The following is a 24,956-nucleotide window of genomic DNA, read 5'->3' on the forward strand; positions in this document are numbered from 1 at the left end:
GAAGGAAGGAAGGAAGGAAGGAAGGAAGGAAGGAAGGAAGGAAGGAAGGGAGGGAGGAAGAGAGGGAGGGAGGAAAGGAGGGAGGAAGGAAGGAAGGAAGGGAGAGAGGAAGGAAGGGAAGATGACAAGGAAGAAGAGAACAATCTTTTTAAAATAAAGTATTTATTTATTTACTTTTAATTTACAACATTCAGTTCCACAATCCCTTAAGTTACAAATTTTCTTCCCCTCCCTGTCCTACCCCCCCCCCATGGTAGCATGCAATCAAATACAGGATCTACAAATACCTTCACATTAAACATTAGTCAGGTTGTAAAGCATTATAACCAATGAAGTGAACAATGGGAAAGAGGAAACAAAACAAGAAAAAGAGAGAGAGAGCAAGCAGTTTGCTTCAATCTGCATTCAGACTCCTCAGCTCTTTCTCTGGATGTGGATATCTCTTTCCATCATGAGTCTTTTGGAGTTGCCTTATAACCTACATTGCTGAGAGGAGCCCAGTCCATCAAAGTTAGTCGTCACACTTACATTGTGTCTGTAACTGTGTACAAATTTCTCCTGGTTCTACTCTTCTCACTCAACATCAGTTTAGATAAGTCTCTCCAGGTTATTATGAAGTCTGCCCGCTCCTCATTTCTTATAGCACAATAGTATTCCATTACATTCATATACCACAACTTCTTCAGCCATTCCCCAATTGATGGGCATCCCTTGATTTCCAATTCTTTGCCACCACAAAAAGAGCTGCTATAAATATTTTTGTACATATGGGTCCACTTCCCACTTTTATGATCTCTTTGGGATGCAACCCTAGAATTGGTATTTCTGAGTCAAAGGGTATGCACTTATTTATAGCCCTTTGGGAATAATTCTAGATTGTGCTCCAGAATGGTTGGATCAGTTCACAAGTACACCAACAATGCATTAGAGAGAACAATAATTTTTAAGCACTTACTATATGCCTAAGCCCTTCAAAAATATTGTCTCATTTAATTCTTATAACAACCCTGAGAGTTAGGTGTTATCATTATCTTCATTTTACAGTTGAAGGAATGGAGACAGGCATAGATTAAGTGACTGCTCCAGGTTCACACAGCCATTAAGTGTTGGAAACCAGATTTGCCCATGTTTTCCCAACTTCAGGTCCAGTGTTCTACCCACTGCATCACCTAATTACCTTAAGGAGACCTTCTAGATTAGCTACTCCAATCCCCTTATTTTACAGATGAGAAAACTGAGACCCAAATGGTGACTTTCCCAACATCACAGAGATGGCAATTTTTGGAGCAGGGATTCAAACATAAATCCATTTCCTTCAAATCTATCATTTTTTCTATTATCTCAAACTGTCTCCCTGGATAGTAGTGGCTCAGTTAGTGTGTAGTGAATTGAATTGAATTGAATTGAGTAAGGATCAGGGAGCTAGCTGCCTGTAAATGAAACCCCTCCTGAATGTGTCTAATGAGGTATCACGATGCCTGCCTGTTGATGAAGCAAACATGCTTATACCTAATCAATGGGGAATGATTTGGTGTGTCAGAACTCCCTAATTGGACATGAATGGCTGAAAATGAGCCAATGAGAATCTCAATTTAAAGTGTTATCAAAAGAACATTCTTCAGTGGAATTCTGTCACTTCACTTAAGTCATTCTAAGGATGATTAGCTTATGAGATGCCTGCCTCACAGACTCAGAAAAGTGGAAATCATAAAGGAACTTCATAAAAGCATCTGGCTTGGGGGTAGGAAGGATAATTTAAGAGATTACTAAGGAAGGTAGACTGGGAACCAGAAGGGAAATTGATTAGCTGATCCCAAAAAGGCTGTCTGGTAATCTGGTGACAACCAGGCCTTATCTCCTCATTGGCTTTTTTTTTCAATTAGAGGGAGTCAGTGTGGGAAAGTTGCTAAAGCTGGTTGAAGTCACAAAGACCTGAGTTCTTATCTATTATGCTGACTTCTAATCTATCAATCTCATTGAGACTCAGTTTCTTGGCAAATAATAAGTAATAGTACTTATCAATCAATCAATGAACATTTATTAAGCATCTGCTGTATGCCAAGCACTGGGGATTACAAAAGAGGGAAAAGAAAATGTCTGCCCTCAAGGAGCTTACAATGTAATGGGGGACACACCATGGAAACAAATGTAAACAAAACAAGCTAGATAAAGGCTATATAGGAAATAATTCACAAGGAGAAGGCACTAGAATTAAGAGGAATTGGGGAAGGCTACCTTTAGAAGATGGGATTTTAGCTGGGACTCATAGGAAGTCAGGGAAGTCTGTCATCAGAGCAGAGGAGGGAGAACATTTTAGGTATAAGGGATAGCCAGAGAACATTCCTGGAGGTGGGATGGATTGTCTTGTTCATGGAACAGGCAGGAGGCCAGTGTCACTGGATCAAAGAACACCTGTCAAGAAACATAGGAGGGGGTTAGGTTATGGTGGGATTTGAATGACAAAAAGAGCATTTCATGTTTGATTCTGGAAGCAAAATGGAGCCAGTAGAGTTTATTGAGTAATGGGATTATGTAATTGGACCTGTACTTTGGGAAAATCAGTTTGTTGGCTGAAAGGAGAATGAATGGGATGAGGAGAGATTTGAAGCAGACAGACTCACCTGTAGGCTATTGCAATAACACAGGAGTGAGGTGATGAGGGTCTGCACCAGATTGGGAGCAGAATCAAAAGAGAGAAGGGGGAATATTCAAAAGATGTAAAGGTGAAACTGACAGGTTTTGGAAACAGATTGGATATGGGGGGTGAGAGAGTTGGAGGAATCCAGGATGACTCCTAGGTTGTGAGCCTGGGAAAGTGGGAAGATGGTGTTGTCCCCTACAGAGATAGAGAAGTTAGGAAGAGGGAGCAGGGTAAGGTTTAGGGGCAAAGCTTGGTTTTGGACATGTTGAGTTTCAGATGTCTGGTGGACATCCATTTTGAAATGTCTGAAAGACAGTTGGAGAGTCCAAGATTGGAGGTCAGCAGAGAGTTTGGAGCAAGACAAGAAGATTTGAGAATCGTTAGCAAAGAGATGATAATGAAGATCATCAAGTGAAGTATTAAAGAGGGATAAAAGAATAGGGCCCAGGACAGAACCCTGAAGGAAAACTATGATTAGAGGGTATGATTTTGACCAGCAGAGGAGACAAAGAAGGTGTGGTCAGATTGGTAGGAGGAGAATCAGGAAAGAGTGGTGTCCCGGAAACCTAGAGAAAGGAGAATACCAAAAAGGAGAGAGTGATCAACAATGTTAAAGGGTGCAGAGGTCAAGGAGAATAAGGATTGAGAAAAAGCCATTGGATTTGCTAACTTTGGAGAGAGCAATTTCAATGGAAATGAAATGTTGTCTATAGAGTACTTTGCAAATTTCAAAGCACCATAGAAATTTCTGGTGTTATTATTATGTTAATTATTATTATTTATTGAAAATGTCATGGGGGACTAAAAGCCCAGAGCCCTAGGTTTCCAGCTTCAGGCTGCTGCCAGGTAGCCTTGAACAATAACAATTCTCATTTACATAGCACTTTATATATGTTGATAATGCCTCTGTACTGCCCACAAAAAAGCCCTTTGTGAGCTGGTGAAACATGGTTTAACTTAAGCCCCCAGGATGCCTGCATAGTAAGGCTTAACCAACCCAGAGGCCATGTCATTGCTCCCTACCCCTAGCCACTTTTATGTGATAGCACAGTCAGAATTGTTTCCTTGCTACCTTCTCCTAAAGTCTTATTCCTTTTTAAGCAATTCAGTGAATATTTTCACCTACTGGCTCACATTATTCCACTGCTTTTCCTCACTGGTGATGGGACAGTCATCAGCTCTCCTTTATAAAAATTCTATATGCTTTGTGTCTGAGTAGCTCTGGGCTTTGGATTGTAGTGTGGTCAGTTCTCATGACCTTTATCTTTTCTCCATTTCAGTCACACTAGGGATGGTCACAGCTTAGTTTTTTCTAAGAACTTTTTAAGAACTATCACCCCAAACTATCCAGTCTCCCTGCTCTTGAACCATGAAATGCTTCTCTGTGATCAATACCTTCCCTTTCCTATCTCTCCTTCTACTTCACTTTTCTTAAAGCAATTATTCATTTCTCTGTGACTTTGGAAGGTAACCCTTTATCCCTTTATTAGAATTTTCTCAGTCCATAATTCATTCTTAGCTTTTACTTTTCTTCCTTCAGTCTTGATACTATGGTTGACCGGTTCAACTATATTCTAATCTCTCCCCCTTGTATGCTTTAACCCTCTGTACTATTAATACTCTTGCTGTGACAATCCAAATCTTGCATTACCACTGCAGTTCACCTTCTCCACTTTTATGTTTGTGCTGGTAAATACCATTGGAAAAAGTCACACAGCTGTACCAAGACAAATGTGTGCTATGTGATCTCAACTGGGCCTTTGTTGCTGCATGGGAATCTTTTTATTCTTCCCTTGTTGATTCTCTATCATGCTCAACACCAAGTTTCAAGCCCAATCCTCCTCTCTCAAGCCCTATAAATCATCCTTTGTCCCCTTTGGTAACAGAATACCTTACCTCCTTTAAGGACAAAATAGACGCCATTCATCACAAGCACTTTTATAAACATCTTCCTTTATCTCCTCAGAGAATCTGTCTTTCAGAGTTAGAAGGGTAATCTTGTCCAACTGATACCTTCAAAAAGTATCTTCACTATAATACCCTCAGCTTTTGCCTAGACTTCCAACAAAAAGTGTCAAACAATCCATTTGACTTTCAGATAGCTTAAATTGTAAAGCAAAAACAAAAATAAACACAAAAACCCTACCTTCTAGGGCTAAACAGAACAGATCTTCAAAAAGTCAACCTTTAGTATACTTGAAAATATCTATCATATTTCCCTTGAGTCTTTTCTTCTTGTGACCGAACCTTGGACTTCCTTCAAATGCTCCTGATATGGTATGAACTTGAGACTCCAATTTTTATTGTTCCCCTATGTTTATTCCTCTTTTTATCTCTGTCCTTCTGTGACTTCCGGAAGCAAACATAGTGCTCAAAATTTCTCTCTCCCTCACCCAAAGTCTTCTTCAATATCTACTCATCTAGTCCACTTCTCCTTTTGCACTCCTTTCTTTGAGGTTCACTCAATCTAAACTAACATCCAATCAAGTACCTGGTAACTGATATCTCTGGATTCTCAGTACATTCTCCTTACTCAGTAATTTCAATGTCTGGTTTGTAGTATTGGCTCCCAGTATTATCACAGCTCCCACACCTTCCCCCATATTAGGGAACTTAAACATTTATATTGATGCTTCTTCAAATAGTCTAACTTCATAGTTCCTTATTCTACTCAATTTCCATGATTTGCTCTTGCATTTAATTTTAGTTATTCCCAGAGATGGTCATACTCTTGACCTTGCTATCACCTGTAAGTATTCCACTTCCATGTCCATGAATCCTGAAATTCCTTTATCCGATCAAAATCTTTTCTCATTCATTCTTTCCTTATATTTTAGGAAAACCCTAACCTTGTTCTTCATCCTCAATTTGACTTCCATTCCTTCCATCCCTCAGTTCTTTCCTCATTTTGTTTTCTATTCCCTGCACTGTGCACAGTATCCTGCCTAGAGCACTGGTCATGGAGACAGGAAGACTCATTTTCCTCAGTTCAAATCCAGACTCAAACATATACTACCGTGTTCCCCGATAAGACCTATCCCGAAAATAAGCCCTCCCCTTACTGTGTAAGATTCCTCTAAAATAAGCCCTATTGAGATTGCTACTGTAGTGAAGGTGATTCCCTGTGCTACACGCTACATTACGATACCCTCTCTATGCACCGCCCTGCCCCCATGAAACGCACACCGCGCTCCGAGCTGCATCCAATCAGAGCTGCAGCAGTGAGCGCGTCATCCTGTTCTTCCCCAGTGATTTGCTTGCTGGTGCCATTGAGAGCAGTGCCGGGAGGAGAGCTGAGGCAGGACAACATAAGCCCTCCCCTGAAAATAAGCCCTCTGGTGTTTTTCTTTCCAAAAAATTAATAAGACAGTGTCTTATTATCGGGGAAACATGGTAGCTGCGTGACCCTGGGCAGGTCACTTAACCTTTTTGCCTCAGTTTCCTCATCTGTCAAAAGGAGCTGGAGAAGAAAAAGGCAAACTACTCTAGTATCTTTGTCAAGAAGACCTCACAAATGGGGTCACTGACTAAACAATAATAACAATCTGATCTTGACCCCTTGGTGAATATATTCAACTATATAGTATTTTCTACTCTTGAATCCTTTGCTCATTGATCTGAACATCATTGATCATTCCTTATCAAAGCCCAACCTGGGAAGCATCCACCTCCATTTATCTTATTCATATGATGCTGAATCAAACTGTAATATTTGCTTAACAAAAGCTTGATCACTTGAATTGGGCTACTTATAAAGTGAAGATCAAAATTTAGGAATGGATTCTCATTAATAATAATAATAAATAATGTGCAATGTTTTTTAGGTTTGGATAGCACTTTATTTTAAAAATTTTAATTAATTTGTTTTTAGTTTTATACATTCATTTCTATAAGATTTTAAGTATTAGATTTTCCCCCTTCCTCTTCTCCCCTTCCCCAAAATGGCACCCTATCTGACACAGGCTATAGACATGCAATCATATTAAACATATTTTCATGTTAGTCACATGGTGAAATAAAACTCAGAACAAAAGGGAAAATCTATGAAAAAAAAAGAGAAAACAGTGTGGTTTGATGTATAGTTAGACTCCATAGTTCTTTCTCTAGATGTGGATAGCATTTTCCATCATGAGTCTTTGGAAATTGTCTTAGATCATTTCATTTCTGAGAAGAACTACATCTATCAAAGTTAGTCATCACACAGTGTTGCTGTTACTATGGACAATGTTCTCTTGGTTCTACTCACTTCCCTCAACATCAGTTCATGTGAGTCTTTCCAGGTTTTTCTGAAATATGACTGCTCATAATTTCTTATGGAACAATAGTATTCCATTACATTAATATGCCATGACTTGTTCAGCCATTCTTCAATTGATGGACATCACCTCAATTTTCAATTCTTAGTTACCACAAAGAGAGCTGCTATAAATATTTTTGGGTACTTTTCCCTTTTTACGATCTCTTTAGGATACAGATTAGTAGTGGTATTTTGGGGCATGCACAATTTCATAGTCCTTTGGATACAATTCCAAATTGCTGTCCAGAATGCTTAGAATCAGTTCACAACTCCACCAACAATGAATTACTGTTACAATTTTCCTACACCTTCTCCAACATTTATCATTTTCCTGATTTGTCATGTTAACCCATCTGATAGGTTTGATGTGGTACCTCAGAGTGGTTTTAATTTACATTTCTCTAATCAACAGTGATTTAGAACATTTTTGTATGACTATAGATAACTTTAATTTCTTCATTTGACAACTGTTTGTTCATATCCTTTGACCATTTATCAATTGGGGAGGAAGGCCCTTTAAATACCTCAATTGGTTTGATCTTCATAACATTTTTGTGATCTGTGTACTAAAGATACTTTTATCCTCATTTCTCAGATAAGAAAACTGAAGATCAAAGAGGTTTGTAGATGCTTCATTTTATTAACAGCTTTTTGTCTTTATATCCCAGTCATTTTAATAAAAAGACTCTATCCTGAGGTGAATTCGATCAAACATTTAAAGCACAATTAATATACATGCTGTACAACTACTCTCTCAAACTGAGAAAGAAAACACTTTTTAATGAAACAAATATAGTCCTAATACCCAATTTATAGCATGATACATCAAATAAAGATAACTATACAATATGGCTAATGAATATTGGTGAAAAATTTCAAACACATTTGCAGAAAAATAATGCAATAATATATAAAAGAAAAAATAATTTGTTGTGAAAAATTGGATTTATATCAGCATGTTGAGAATGGCTCAATATTAGGAAAACAATGAATATAATTATATTAAAAGTGATTCAAATCACATGATTATATTGACATAGGCAGGAAAATTTTTAAAATATAACACTCATTTTGCTAAAATAAACCATAAAGCATAGATATAGAAGAGTCATTTCTAAAAAAGTCATTGATAGAAATGTTTCTAAAACCAAAAGCTAACATTGTTTGCAATGGGGAAACATTAGAAGCTTTCTCAATATATGAGGAACAAAGCAAAAATAATCTTTTCTCTTACTTTTATTTTACAGAATTTTAGAAATGTTAATGATAATAATAGGACAGCAGAAGGACATAGACATAACAAACAAGAGGCAAGAAAAGCAAATTATTATTATTTGCTGATAATATGATGTTTTGCTTATAAAAACTGCAGGGTATCAGCAAAAAAATGAATTGAAAACCATATGAAATATTGTTTGAATCAGCAATAATAAAAATTTTAAAAGAACTCATTTCATACCCAAAACAGACAAAAATGACAAAAGATAGGAATATTAAATGTTAGAGAGATTGTGGAAAGACAAGTACACTAAAAAAGTTTTAGGAATTATTAATTCTTTAGTTCAAACATTTTGGAAAGCAACTTTGATTCTGCAGAAAGAAAGGTGAACAAATACCTGATGGAGGTAAAAGACAGAAGGAAAAGTCCCAGATAGATCAAAATATTCATAGCAGCATCTTTAGTGGTAAAAAAGAAAGGGAAATAAATTAGATCCCTATTAAGTGAGCAAAGGGTTAAAAAAAATAGTGGGGCCTGAATGTAATGACAATATGTATCATATTAGCATAATTAAACAAAAGCTTTAACCTGATTCCAGAAATCTCCAGTATATTCTTTTTAGAAATTATTGTGGTACTTGATCAGGAAGATAACATAAATTTCATTTAAAATGTATACTAGCCAGAAAACCTCAAAGGAACTTTAATGTAATTATGGCAATGCTACTGATCATCCAAGAAATTACAAAGTTACTAGTAAGGAGAATGCTTTCAAGGTGATCTGGTCAAACCATGCTCATAGTTTTGTGGTTTTTGTTAGTTTGTGTCTTTATTTTTTGAAGTTTCTTTTGCCATGAAATAAAATTGAGTAAAAGTTACTTTTGTTGGAAAAAACTTTCAAATGGAATAATAATAATTCATTAAAAGAGAAAAAAAGAGGAATAAACTATATTTTAAGGTACTAGAATGCAAGAGTTCAAACTTGTAGTAGCACAATGAACCTGAAATTATGAAATCTTGATGTTGTGGTCATCAATTCACACTTTAGAGTTGTTTCATTTCCAATTTCTGACTTCATCATCTTATGTCATTTAAAAAATTCTTGTTGCAGAAGATTGTGCTAAAGAATGTTAAGATTCTGCATGTTGCTGTCATTCCCTTTCTCTGATCAATGCTTCCCTATGACAATGAAATTACAGGCTCAATTTTTAACATAAAATAATAATGACAATAACAGTAAACAATAGGAATGGACCCTATAGGGTAGCTAGGTGGTACAGTGGATAGAGTTGCCAGGCCTAGAATCAGGAAGCCCTGACTTCAAATCCAGCTTCAGACGCTTAGCTGTGTGACCCTGAGAAAGCCATTTAACCCTGTTTGCCTCAGTTTCCTCATCTATCAAATGAGCTGGAGAAGGAAACGACAAACGACTTAAGGATATTTGCCAAGAAAATCCCAAATGAGGTCACAAAGATTTGAATACAATTGAAACAAATGAACAACAATAAAATAGATTATATAAGCAAGAAACAGCAACCTACGAATACAGTAAGCCATTATTTGGTAAAAACAAAGGATGCAAATTACTGACCTTTTTTTTTGTAAAATCTATTGAGAAAACTGGATAGGAGTTTGGCTGAAATCTAATTTAAATATCTTGTTTCACATCCTTAATCTAAATATAAAAGAGCATATTAAAAATAAAAAGAAAATGAGAGGACTATGGTTAAGGATTTTTTTTTTGCCTTTTGGATGGCAATTGGGGTTAAGTAACTTGCCCAAGGTTACACAGCTAGTTTGTGTATGGGTGTGTGTGGGTGGGTGGGTGTTAAGTGTCTGAGACCAGAACTGAACTCAAGTCCTCCTGACTCCAGGGCCAGCACTATCAATGGCTATAGAGATAAAGAGAACTTGTACATGAGTTTAAAAATCTACATAAAAATCAGATAAGTGATATGAAGACATACAGGAAATTGACATAAATATCTAACATGGAGTCTTTTCCCCCAAATGGATAAATAGAAAGAGATAGAGGGGATCATTATCTAAAAAAAGTAACTGCTAATTATAAATAACTATTTGAAAACATGCTCTAAATCATTAATTGTAAGAGAAATAAAAATTAAAACAAGCTTGAATTACCAAACCACTCCATTCAAATTCCCAAAGATGACAAGGGATTGTGGACAGTTAATGTTGAGGTTGCAGTGAACAGAAATGCACAATTCACAGTTACTGGCATTGTAAATTGTACCTAACATCCTTGTTTTTGATTATATAATTCTAAAATGCAAATCCAAGCATGTTCACCCCTGCCCTCACTTATTCAATAGACTCAAGGGGCTCCCTACGGCCTCCAAATACAAAATGCTCTCTTTGGCATTTAAGGCCCTTCCTAATGGTTCTCCCTTCTGCCTTTCCAGTCTTCTTACACTTTCCTTCCTGACAGCTGATCTTCAATGTAGCAACCCTGGACTCCTGGCTATTCCTTGAATAAGATACCCCATTTCTCTTCACTGGGTATTCTCTCTAGATGTCCCCCATTCTTGGACTGTTCTCTCTTCCCAACTTCTACTGAATTCCTTTGTGAAATTCTATGTTTTTGCAGGAAGCCTTTCACAATCCCTCTGAACTCTAGTATCTTCCCTCTGTCAATTATTCCCTTTTCCCTGTATATAGATTGCTTTGCATGTTTGTTTGCAAGTTGTCCTCCTCATCAGTGACTGTCTTTTGCCTTCTTTTGAACCTTAGAACTTAGCACAATTCCTGGCACATAGTAGATGCTAAATAAACATTCATTGGTTGATTGATTAAATCAAAATGTCCAAATTAATCATACCCATTATCTTGGCAATCTCACTCTCAGTTATAAATACAAAGGAGAACTATAAAAATAGTTGTATAAGCATTCTTTTTTTTGTAACAAGAATTGGAAATATGGTGGCTTTCCATTAACTCATAAATGGCTGGAAAAAAAATAAGCCCTATGAATATATTGTAATATTTTTCTGAAGCAAACAATGCTAAATATGAAGAATTTAGAGAAACATGAAAGGACTTTGGTTTATTTGGCCTCAGAGCTCAGGTTAAAGCAAAAACCTGACTTCAAGATTTCTAGAAAATTGGGATTCAGGAAAATAATACGATCATGAGCTTTATCATTATGTGAGGCAGCAAGTGGGCACAACAAAAAGCATATATACATTATGGCGATATAAATGGACAGAACTTTGCGCTCACATACAAGAAAATTACTCTAGCCTGAGAGGGAGGAGGCATTGGGAAGTAACATATTCCTGTTTTTCTAAGCTCCTCATCCAGTATCATGCAGATACCTTCTGCTACTTTCTCCTCCTTTACCCCATCTCCCATGATGTAATGGCCTTATTCATTAGAAATGATATGCCAAAATAGAGAAATAATGAAATCCTGAATGAAGGATTTAAAGAACAAATCATAGAAATAATACTTATTTATGTTAAAGTGAAGGATAACAGTGATATAACATATCAAAACTTACTCTGTTGTTGTTGAGTCCTTTTTCCAGTCATGTCTGATTTTTTGTGACCCTAATGGGGATTTTCTTGGCAAAGATACTAGAGTGGTTTTCCATTTCCTTCTCCAGTCCATTTTACAGATGAGGAAGCTGAGACAAACAGGATCAAGTGGTTTACCCAGGGTCATACAACCAGTAAGTGTCTGAGGTTGGATTTGAACTCAGGTCTTCCTTACTCCAGGCCTAGCACTCTACCCAATGTGTCACTTAGCTTCACACCAGAACTTTTATTATACAGCTAAAACAGCACTTAGAAGAACATTTATATCTTTGAAAAAACTATATTAATAAAATAGAAGAAGGGAGAATAGATGAACTGAGCATGCAATAAAAAAGACTAGAATGCAATCTATCAGCAACCCTAAAACAAATGCAATAGAAGCTATCTTGCAGATTAGAAAAGAAATACAGACACTTAAAATTAAAAAAAAGAATACAGAACTGAGAAACAATCCCTAGTCTCCTTTTCATAATATGTATTTCATAACCAGCAATATGAAAAGGAGACTAGGGATTAAAGAAAGGAGGATAGTATGAAGTTTAATTGGTTCACCAAAGGGTCAAGATGGGGAACAGAGGGGAGAGTGGCAGGTGAAATGGCCTGGGAGAAAACTGATGGATTAGGATCTTAGAAGTCTGTAGCAGCAAGCATCCTAACATACCCGGGATGGCTGCTAGCACAGGTTCTTTTATCTGTTTTTCCTAAGGAAAGCAACTGAAAAAGGGATTAACCATCCTACTTTAATCAAACATATATTATTTATACAGTTCAGGGGAAAAAAGTCAATACCCTGGTTTAGAAAAATTCAAACAAAAGTTACAAACAGATAAAAATACAGACAGAAATAGACCAACAGACAGAGTTTCCAGCTGCCTGATCATTGCATCCATACCTAGTTACCAGAGAGAAAAGCACCAACATCTGGATTTTCAAAGCTGGGGGGCTCAACAGCTGCTCGGAGTCTCATTTGACCAAATCATGTAAGTCTTCCCATGAATGAGCACCAAAGCAAAACTTCACATCAGGGTATATATAGCCTTCTCTAGAGTCAGAGAATATCACAACCTTCATGACCCACTGCTTAATCACAAAATAACAAGGTGTGGGGGTTCCTGAAAAACAAGCCTCCCACCTCAGGCTCCATGTGACCACATTCAAACTATTAGGGGGCAGATTATATTTTCAAATCAGGGAAGGTCTTCAAATTCACTTAAGTCTTTCAGGGAAGATCTTCAAATTCCTATTACGATTACAAGATCATGGAACAGGTGAAGAATAGGACTTACCCTTTACCCACTTATTATTTAGGTTTGTGGCATTGTCTCCACTTGCATCTGTTTCTCTTGTTTGTGTTTACTGAACTGTTATTTTTATTGCATCATGACTTATAGATAATGCATTTATTATTTTTTTTTTACTTTTACATGTGTTTACAATAAATTTATCACTTAATAGATGTTCAATTTTATTAAAAGGGCTATATAGTACTGAGAAATAAATATGTTCCTTAGCTTTCCCATTTAGAAGACACCACAAATCTTAGCTCTAGTTTTTTTGAACAGTTTGTTCAATTTTAAATTTTCTCTCTTCTTTATTTTTCTGTTACATTTGTATGAATCAGAGAGATACAATTGAGTATCTTACTAGTATTGTGTAACTATCTCTATGTGATCTTGTAATTCAGTTATTTTTTCCTGTATGCATTCAGATTCTATAGAAATTGGAGCACATGAGTATAACATTAAAAATGGCTGGTTGTCTATGATACCTTTTGACATGATGCAATTTGCTTTTGTTTTGTCTGAAGGTATGATTGCAAATCCTTTTTCTAATTCATATGATATACAGTACATTTTCTTCCAGTCTCTCTCTTTTTTTTTCAAATTTTAAATTAAATTTGATTTTTCAATCAATGAAAATCTACATTCTTTCAATTCTTCTCACCCCTCCAACTGAGAAAGAAAGAAAATTGAAATCCTGGTTACAAACATGTATAGTCAAGGAAACCAAATTCCTGCATTGTCCATGTCTAAGAAAAATACATCTTAATCAGCACTCTGAATCCATAACTTCTTCGTTGGGAGATGGATAGTGAGTTTCTATCATTTGTCTTCAGAGTTCTTAACTCTTTCAAATTTCTTCTAATGTTGTTGTATAAATTGTTTTTCTAGTTCTGCTCACTTGACTCTGCAAATCTTCCTAGTTTTCTCTGAAACCATCCCCTCATCATTTACCATTTCTGTCAACTTTGCCCATCTCTTAAGTATGAGGTGGAATTTTAAAGTTGCTTTAAATTTTAATTCTCTAAGTTTTAGTGATCTAGAGTGTTTTTCATCTGATTATTGATAGTTTGGATTTTTTTCCTCTGAAAATTCTCTGTTCATCTTTTGGACATTTGTCAGTTAGGGAATGGCCTTCTTATAAATTTGTATTAGTTCCTGAAATATGAGACTTTTATCAGAGGAACTTCCTGTAAAGATCTGTTCCCACTAACCTGTGTCTCTTCTTATTTTAGCTTCATTGGTTTGTTTGTGGAAAAATTTTTATATTTTTTTCTATTTTACTTTCTATTTTTTTCTGAGAATATATATTTCCAATAGGATTCCATTAAATTCATAAACCATTACTTTTTTAGTCATTTCCCAAACAATGGGCTCTCCCTTAGTTTCCAGTTATTAGATAAAAATAGAGCTGCTACTGCTTCTGTTGTGTATGTGCATGCACATATGTGTGTACATGTGTCCTTTGACTATTTAATCCCTTGGTGTATGCCTAATAGTAGTATCATTGCATCAAAGGGTAGGAATGGTAGAGTAACTTATGGGAAACAGTTTCAAATTGCTTCTCAGAATGGCCTGGACCTATTTGCAACCTTACAATACCTTTACTTTTCTCATTTGTTCACAGAGATGGTTCAAATCTTAATTCATTTCATTGTTTCAGTCTCTAGCATTTGCTCCACTAAATTTCTGCTGCAAATGTTTATCATTAATCCTTTGCTTTCTCTTATTATCAATCCTTTGACTTCTGTAGGCCAGTTACTGCATCCATACGTAAGCTTTTGCTGCTCATTCTTTGTTTTCTTAAATCATTGGGTTTGTACAAGATCTGGGGCACTCACATAGTAGGTTAAAAAAAAGTACACTGTTGCAGGAAGACTCATTCCAAATAAGCCAGAAAAATGCCCACAAATGGAGCAAAAGAAACAATGACAAGAGGGGAATATTGATAAAACTCACCATAAGGTAATTCTTGGGGGGGGGGGGGGGGAATCAGCCCTTTGTTTTTGTCCATTCCATTATGGCTATCTGATCATTCCCTACCTCCTGCCCTAGCTCATTGCTTATATATTATTATCTCCTTTGCTGTAAAAATGTTAACTTGCTCTTCAGAGTAATTACCTTAACTATTTGTGAAGGCCAGAAGTATGATGGCCCCTGAAGAAGAAACTTTCTTGTGACTCCTGGATGTCAAGTTATATGACCTTAGCCTTGAACCAGTGGCTTTAATTAACCTCGTCAGCTTATAGTTGTGAAGAAGATGCCTGTAATTTCCTCTTTTTATTTCCTGTGATCAGAGTTTGGCAGGAGGAAGAATAAAGAGAGGTTAGGTGATAAATTTAATGTCTGTCCAGTGGTAAAGGTTTGAAATTCAGAGTTCAGCAATATATTTAAAATAGAACCTGTTTGTAATTGTTTTGCTTTGCCTGTGGTAATAAAACAAAAGCCCCATTCCCCTTGAACACAAAGTCTCTTTCTAAGTGGAATTCAAGAGGCATGAATATTGCCTTCAATATAAAAACCACTTGACCTGCACAATAGCTTTGCGAAATGGCTAGTCTTCCTCAATACTTGATGGAACCCAGCAGGAAAGTGAAAATGAAAGTACTCAAAATCTGTTGTAGAAAGTAGCCTGGATTTACAGTCAGGAGAGTCCTACATAATATGCCATAATCTTATAAATGTATATGTGATGTGAATATTAAAATTCAAAGGGACAGGAATTAGTAATTAGAAAAATAAATGATTTGCCCAACATCACATAGTCAATTTGTGTCAAAGGAGAAACTTCAATCCAGATTTTCTGTACCAACACAAACTATCTATGATGCCACATTGTTTTTCCATCAAAGATGATACTTTTTTTGGAGTGGGGAAGGCAAGGCAAGAGGTGTTAAGTGACTTGCCCAAGGTCACACAGTTAAATAAGTGTCAAGTGTGTGAGGTCATATTTGAACTCAGGTCCTCCTGACTTCAGTTCTGGTGCTCTATTCACTGTGTCACTTAGCTGCCCTGATACTATTTTTTTAATAGAAAAGTATCAGATCAGTTACCTACTTAGGGTTAAATTTTTGATGAAATGACTAAGGGAATCACAAAAATAAATTAGATAATTTTATGACATGAAATTGGAAGGCTTTTACACAAAGAAAATCAAGACAAGAAGGGGAGTAATCAAATAGGAAAAATAATTTTTGTGTCAAATATCTCTGAAAAGCATCTGATACTAAAGCTGTGTAAGAAAACAACAGAAATAGATAAGACCAAAACACATATTCCTCAGTAGATTAACAGTCAAGGTAAGTGTACATTTGGCATTTGAACAATGTGGCCAGCTTATTGGAGTTGTGCTTTCTGCAGTAGAGTTTGAATCCTTGGCAGTTCAGGCCAAGAAAGGCTGTCAGTGTCTGGTATCTTATCCTACCAGGTGATCCTCAGAATCTTTCTAAGACAATTCAAATGAAAGTGACTCAATTTCCTGGCATGGTCCTGGCAGACTGTCCAGTTTTCACAGGCATACAACAATGATGTCAACACAGTGACTCTGTAGACTGTCAGTTTGGTAGGCAGTCTAATATCTCTTCTCTGTCACACTTTCCTTCAGAATCTCCCAAACACTGGGCTAGCTCTGGCAATGCATGTATCAACCCCATCATCTTTGTGGACATCCCTGGAAAGTATACTGCCAAACTAAGTGAACTGCTCTGCAGCATTCAGTATTTCTCCATTTGCTGTAACTGATGGTTCCACGTATGGATGTTATGGTTCTGGCTGGCGTTATTTTATGGAATACATGCACAAAGCAAGTGTTCTCATGGAAGACAGAAGGAACAGCACCAATACACTCTCAAGGTCTCGCTGAAGAACTTTAGTATTGATTATGAGACATGACCAATGCTGGCACAGGACCACCCAGCTTGGCATGCATGCATCAAAGAAAGCATTGCACTTTATGAGCAAAACAGAATTGCATTATCATAGAGGAAAAGTGAAATGTGCAAATCTAGAGACATCTCCATCCCAAATATTCAAATGCACTATTTGTGCCCAACCTGTGGTAGAGTCTTCTGAACTCATATTAGATTGGTTGGTCAGAGTTGAACACACATTGTACTTTGACCTCAACATTATGATGTCATTGGTCCTCTTTGAGTATGAAGAACAAACAACAATGATCAAAGGACATGAGCAAATGATTCTCAAAAAGAATTCAAACATATTAAAAGTCATATGCAGCAAATCACTAATATAAGAGAAATGTAAATCGAAAAACTCTGAGGTTTCAGGTCACACCTAAAAATTGGAAAAGATGATGAAATATGCAAATGTTGGAAGAGAATGTTGGAATATGATAAAAAAAAATACAAAGGTCCTACATATACAAAATGCTTACAACATCACTTTTTCTAGTACCAAAGAACTGGATAGAATAGATGTCTATTAAATAGGAAAAGATGAAATAATTCATGGCATATTATTAAACAGTATATTACCTGTAAAAACAATTTATATGACAAATTTAGAGATTCACAAAAAGACTTTATATGATTGTGATTCAGCATCATAGTGATGAGGAGGGGAATAGGATAAATGAGTTTGTTAAATATGGGCAAATTAATCAATGGAATAATAATGCTTGTGAACATGTCCACTGATAAAATCAAGTGAGAAGGATGTTTTACGACTGTAATTTCTTCACAACTTCCTGATCTTCATAACTAATGTAGCAACCCATTTGGGACCCTCAGTCTTTTCTGGCAGGAACAGTCATCTGGGCCTAGAGGCCATAGTGGAGTCATGACAGGCTAGCCTCTTTCCTTTATTTGATGATAGGTTGATAGTTCAAGTATAGAATAAATTGTACTATAGGAAATATCTGACAAAATTTCAGTACTTGTGGACAAGACAGAACATGAACAAGACAGTAGCACTGTTTTATAAATTCAAATTCAAAATGTGTTGAATGACCAAGGAATGGTGATTAATGGGTTGATGTCAGATTGGTTGCATGTTGCTAGTAGAACATTCCAACAATCTTTTCTCTGATCTTGTGTTTTTCAACATTTTTTTCAATGACTTGGAGAAAGGTACAATTAACATGATAACCTTATTTGCAAATGGTTCACATTTAAGAGAGGTAGCTAATATGTTGTATGATGTTGTCAAGTTCCAAAGGGTCTTGTGTGGGGCATATGAAGCTGGCCTAAGAGAAGGAGAGACCAGGATTAAAATCCTACTTCTGACACATACTGGCTCCATGACCCTGGGGTCACTTTATTTCTTAGTGCCTCAGGCAACTCTTAAAGATAATATTTTGCAGAATAGGTAGTTCTATGTTGGGAAAGAGAATTCTCTCTCTGGAGGTTTCCCATTCCTATGAAATCATAGCTACAGTTAAAAGAAAAGAGGTTAAATCCTACATTTGATTTCTATGTTTTGCATGTACAAATAATCTAGGGAACAGTTTGGGCAAAATGTATTTGGGAATTTAAATGGACTGAAAACTCAATTTAAGTCAACAGTAGCCAACAAAAAGATAACATAATCTATGTCTGTGAAATAAGGTATTAGACCAGAAATTTCATTGATGGCCAATGAGGAAACTCCATTAACAAGTGAGGATCATGCATTCTTTGTAACTTATTGTCTTAGAAAGTTGTCTAGAAAATAAGTGGTTGTTATTTATCCAGGGACACATGGCCAGAGATAGATTTTGAACCCATGTTTTCCTGGCTCCAATCCAAACTCTCTCTCCACTGACTAGAAATTACTTAATAACATAATTCTTGGCTTTATTCATAAAGGCAAGTTATTTAAAGCATGTTGTGACATGCTGCTGTGATCAGACCACATCTGGAGTGTGAAAACAAAATATTAAGGTTTCAAATTTATATATAAATGAAATTAAATCATGTATAAGGCTTAGCTTACTAAGTCTCTACATTCACAGACTACCAGTTGGTAATCAAAATAAAATGGTCCATGTAATACAGTAATGTTCTATGTACATGATAAGATAGAAGTTAATTTTATTCTCATAAAACTACTATAGTTTGCATCTTGTGATATGCAATATCTTTGCTTGAAGCTATTCTTGAAGCCTTGGGATAATAATAGCAAATATTTTTAATTCTAATACCTTTCCTTTGCTAATTATTTCCTATTTATCATGCTAATAGCTTGTTAGTATATATTTGTTTGTTGCCTCTTCCATTACATTATGAGCCTCTAAAGGACAGAAGCTGTCTTTTTCCTCTTTTTGAATACCTAACATAGTTCCTGCATTAGTAGGTGCTTAATAAATGTTTATTGAATATTTTATATAGTGCCATAATAAGTTCTTAATAAATGTTTATTGATTGTTTTATATAGTGCTTTAAGGCTTGCAAACCATTTTACAAATATTGTCTCACAGAAATATATAACTTTGCCCTCACGACAACCTTGGAACATGGGTATATTATTAAAAGAAGGCAGATAGAGGTAAAGTGATTCATCCAGAGTCCCAATGTTAGCAAATGTTTGAAGTAGGATTTGGAACTCAGGTCTTTCCAATGCTCTGTCCAGCACTCTACCTGCTGTGCTATTTAACTGCTTCTAATTATGTAATGATACTGATTGTTATGGTTGAATGACATAAAAAAGAAAAATAACTTTTATCTGTTTTGTTTGATAAGCATTCTCTTCATGAGTAGCTAGTATAAAGTTCTATAGTATGTGACAAGTTTTTTAGAACTTTCTAGAATTTTCCAATAATTTTCCCCTCAAAAATATATATGAGCCAGACTTCTTGTGCTTAGCATGGACACTTGTTGATAGAGAAAGATCTATGTTGGGCAATAGTTCTACTAATAATTATTTGAATGTTTCTTAGTCATAATAAAATGTAGATTTGAATAGACCCAACCACAAAATATAATGAATAATTAAAATTTGCTTCAAGAGGAGTATAATGTTCAGCTCTGGGTACTAGATTTTAGGAAAGATTCTGGTAAATTGGGGCATACCCCAAAGAAAAAGTTCACTTTGGTCAGAATACTGATATGTTTGTGAAATGAGCAAGGGTGTACTGGAATCAGAGTATACTGGTTCATGAGGATGGATTGTTAACTTTTAAGTGTAAGTATTTACACCTAGCATATCAACAGAGACTACAAATCATGGCTTGATTTATTGTCCTGTTGGTTGTCTAGCCTTAAGCAAATGATGGAGAAAATCTTAATAATGAATCTGAAATTTAAAAGTATGTTGAATTACATTTTATTTGTTGGAGAACCAGTTGTTAACCGTTTACCAGAATATTCCTGCATATGAAGATTTCTCTTGGGAACTCAGAAATATTTAACTTAGTGAGAGGAGACATATTAGGTAGTGGGGTGTTTTTAGTATCTTTCAGAATTTTAAAATTAGGTGTCATTTGGAAGAGGGTTTAGACTTAGTTAGCTGGGCCCCCTAAGCTCAGAATCAAATGTGAATCTCAAAGTGCATCCTTGAACAGCCCCATATGGTAAGGACTTGCTCTTTTCTGGAACTCTTCCCATGAATAATGGATGACCATTTTTGGGGGGTGCCATAGAGAAGATTCCCACTCAGGTACTCTGTGAATTAGAGTCAATTCAAGTCAACAAGCTTTTATCAAGAGTCTGCTGTGTGTCAGACACTGTGTTAAGTGCTTGAGACACAAAGAAAGGCAAAAACATTCCTCCAAGTCACTTTTCCATAGCGTGTTTACTTTGTAAATGGTGAATTCTCTTTTTTATAAATAGTATTTTAGTTTTTCAAATTACATGTAAAGACAGTTTTTAACATTCATTTTTATAAGATCTTGAGTTCCATTATTTCTCCCTTCTCCACTCCCCAAAATGACAATCTGATATAACATGAGCAATCATGTTAAATATATTTCCATATTAGTCACATTGTAAAAGAAGAATCAGAACAAAAGGGAAAAACCATGAAAAAGAAAGTGAAAATAGTATACTTTGATCTGATATCAGACTCCATAGTTCTTTCTCTGGATGTGGATAGCATAAATCTTGTTAATTATCTTGGATCATTGAATTGCTGAGATTAGCTAAGTCTATCAAAGTCAGTCATTCCACAGTGTTGCTGTTACTGTGTACATTGTTTTCCTGGATCTGATCCCTTCACTCAGCATTAGTTCATGTAAGTTTTTCCAGGGTTTTCTGAAATCTGCCTGCTCATCATTTCTTATACCACAGTAGTATTCCATTACATTCCTATACCACAACTTGTTCAGCCATTCCCCAATTGATAGGAATTCCTTCAATTTCCAATTGTTTGCCACCACAAAAAGAGCTGCTACAAATATTTTTGTACCTGTGGGTCTTTTTCCTTTTTTATGATCTCTTGGGGATACAGACCTAGTTAGTAGTGGTATTGCTGGGGTGAATTCTCTTAAGATAGAGAATGAGATGGTGGAAAGAGCTAGTGCATGAGTGTGAGTCCTGGTTCTGATCCTTTCTAGCTGTGTGAATGTAGACAAGGCAGCCCCCTCAGTCTCAGTTTCATCTCTTGCAAAATGCAGACAATAATACGTGCATTCATTTTGAGGAAAGAACCTTGTAAATTTTAAAGCACTATAGAAATGGGGACTATTGTTATTCATAATCCTCTGCAGTCTAATAAAATGGAATTCTAATAAAGCTGCTGAGTCCTTGCTGATTAGATTTGATAGGGTAGCAGTCTGGAAAGAGGTCTGGACTCACAATCAGGCAACCAGGATCCTGGCCTCAGCTTTGCCACTGATTGATTCACTTCATGACTTAAGAACAGTCAGTTCTATTTTGAAGAGATTTCCCCCTGCTCAGAAGTCAGAGACTGGACAAGATGAGCTCTAAGGTGCAAGTTCTGACATTCTGTGTTCTAAAGTGACTTCATACGCTAATATTTTATGCTATATGTTCTAAGGTTCCCAGGACCTTGAAAAGTCTGGCACACAGTAGGTGTATAATACATGCTTGTTGGTCAATTTATGGATTTAGCTACTTCTAATGTTCTATGTTTCTTTTTTAAGATCCTCTCCAGATCTGATATTCTGTGTTTCTCTATGTCTCTATGTTCTAATATACCCAGTTCTGACATTCTATGTTCTGAGGACCCTCCCAGCTCTGACATTCTCTCTATGCTCTGAGGTCCCTCCTAAATCTCATATTTCTTGTTCTAAGGGCCCTCCCAGCTCTGGCATTCTGTGTTCTAAGGCAGTTAGCTAGTATGATGGATAGAGTGCTAGTCTTGGAATAAAGAAGATCCTCTCCTCATTTGCTAGCTATGTGATAGCGGATGATTCACTTAATTTCTCTTTATCTCAGTTTCCTCATCTGTAAAATAGCATCTATCTCCCAGGATTCTTAGGAAGATCAAATTGGATAATAAATGTAAATTGCTTTGCAAATAATAAATGTTATCCACAAGTCACCAATGGTGATGTCCCCTTCCAAGAATAGCTTTCTATGTTCTATGATCCCTCCCAAATCTGACATTCTCAGGTTAGTTTTTGCTGTTTTGTTTTATTAATGCAGACAGAGCAAGATAATCTCCAACACTTTCTGTTTTTAACGTGTTTCTGAGCCCTAACCTTCAAACTCTAACACTTCAGATTTTGAGAGGCACCATATATTGTTACCCATGCTTTATGTATTTGCATAATGCCATTTATGGGACACATAAAAGGTATATTTGAAAAATAGATGATTTTTGCCATAAGGAAACTCGTCAAAGGGAGAAAGGAGAAGAAACCATTCTTTCCAAATTCAGCACCATCCTTTGCCCTTCCCAGAGAAAAAGTTAGCCTGTAAGTAATGTGGGAGTATGATAGTTTCTGGCCATCTGCACTAGCCCTGACTGGTTGTCTTCACTGCTAAAGTCATCTTCTCTGCTGCCAGTCAATAAAAACTCACATTTCTCTGTCCTTTAAGCTTTGGAGGAATTGAACAAATGTTGTGCTTTTTTTGATGGGGTAGGATAAGGTTTGGGGGAAGGTGGTCTCTATTTCTGATTCTTTTTGTGTGTGTAAGAAACTCTTGGCATAGAAAATCCCTCCACCAATAACGATCTTGTTTGAGAATAGGGACTATTTCATTTTTTTTATCTTTGTATTCCCAGGGCCAAGAAAGTGTCTGACACAAAGTCAGTGCTAAGAAATGTTTATTGATTTACTAATTACTTAGAGAATTGTCTGAGGACAATGACTGTTAAACAAATTGCTCAAGCATACAGCTAGTGTATGTTATAGGCAAGACTTGAACCCAAGACATACTGCTTCCAAGACCAGTCCCTATTCCACTATGGTGTGCCACCTCTCTGGAATGTTATCTCCCCATTTTACTGATGAGGAAGCTGAGGCCCAGGGATATCTTGGTCAGAATCAGAATTCAAACACAGACCTCCATCCCCCATATCCAGCACCACCTTCATCAGACCACATTACCTCTCTTCAAGGATTCCCTGTACAGCCATACAATACAACCCAATCCAGTCCAGTCCAGTCCAATCTAATCCAATTCAGTCCATTTCAATTTATTCTAATACAACCTAGTTCTGTCCAGTCCAATTCAATCCAATCCACTCTAGTCTACTCTAATATAGACCAAATGAATATAGTACAGTCCAATCCAATCCATTTCATTCTAATCTAATGCAGTTCAGTCCAGTCCATTCTATTCCAATCCAATCTCTTTGGGTCCAACAAATATAGGTATATATGCATATACACACTCACATGTATATTTTGCACGTATAATGTGTATATATGCTTGTGCACACATGTACATATGCATACACACACAGATTTGTGTATTGCATGTTGCACATGCTTGTGCACATACATACAAGGTGCAATACATGTGTATGTACAATACATGCATATAACATACACAAATGCATACATATGCACATAAATAATTAGTTCTTGTTATGTGCTAGGCAGTCACTATAATGCTGGCTCTCTTTTGGTCATTTGCTGGTAATATTAGTGACTCTATCTCTGAAATGACTCTACTGAGTGCCAGCTATTCCATATCTTTGAAAGGCTGTGTAGTACAATGGGATCTGACAACATAGGTTTGATCTTTGCCTTAGTCATCGTGCATCCTTGAATAAATCATTTCTACCTCTCCAAAGCTCACTTTCCTCATCTGTACAATGGCAACAATAACATTCTGGGAACTTATCTCACAGAGATGTTGTGAGGAACATGACTTTGTCAGGTGCCTCAAAAGTAAGTGATGATACTTCTGATGTTCTTGAATATCATCAAGGTGATGTTTTCTACCACTGGTGCTACAGAAATGTAGACAATTACTAGAGGGCTAGTAGAGCACTAGAACTTCAAGGGTTTTTAGATGCTGTCCAATCCAACACCACATGATATTGGTGAGGAAATTGAGGCTTATATAGGTTAAGCAACTAATTAAGAGGTTAACTAGGGGAAGCTAGGTGGCTCGGTAAATAGAGTACCAAGCCCAAAGTCAAGAAGACCTGAATTCAAACCTAACCTTAGCAATTTACTAGCTCCGTGACCCAGCACAAGTCACTCAACCTTTTTTTCCTCAGTTTCCTCACCTGTAAAATGAGCTGGAGAAGGAAATGGCAAACCATTCCAGTATCTTTGCAAAGAAAACCCCAAATGAGGTCACAAACTATTGAACATGACTGAAATGATTAAACAACATAAGCTCATAGGACCATACATAGAATTAGATCATCTAGACCAATAATTCCTTTTACAGATCAGAAGACTGAGGCAGGTTATACAATTGGTAAGTGTTTGGGACTGGATTTGAACTCAAGTCTTCCTGACTCCAGGCCCAGTGCTCTGTCCATTGTGCCATCTAGCTGCTCTGGAAAAGAAAAGTAGGGAAATTTTGGAGGCATGGATAGATGGATAGATAGATAGATAGATAGATAGATAGATAGATAGATAGATAGATAGATAGATAGAT

The sequence above is a fragment of the Petaurus breviceps genome, unplaced genomic scaffold, assembly GCF_028583685.1.
Source record: "Petaurus breviceps papuanus isolate PSGF00001 unplaced genomic scaffold, PetGlider_PUasm1.0 101, whole genome shotgun sequence".
NCBI lineage: Eukaryota > Metazoa > Chordata > Mammalia > Diprotodontia > Petauridae > Petaurus > Petaurus breviceps.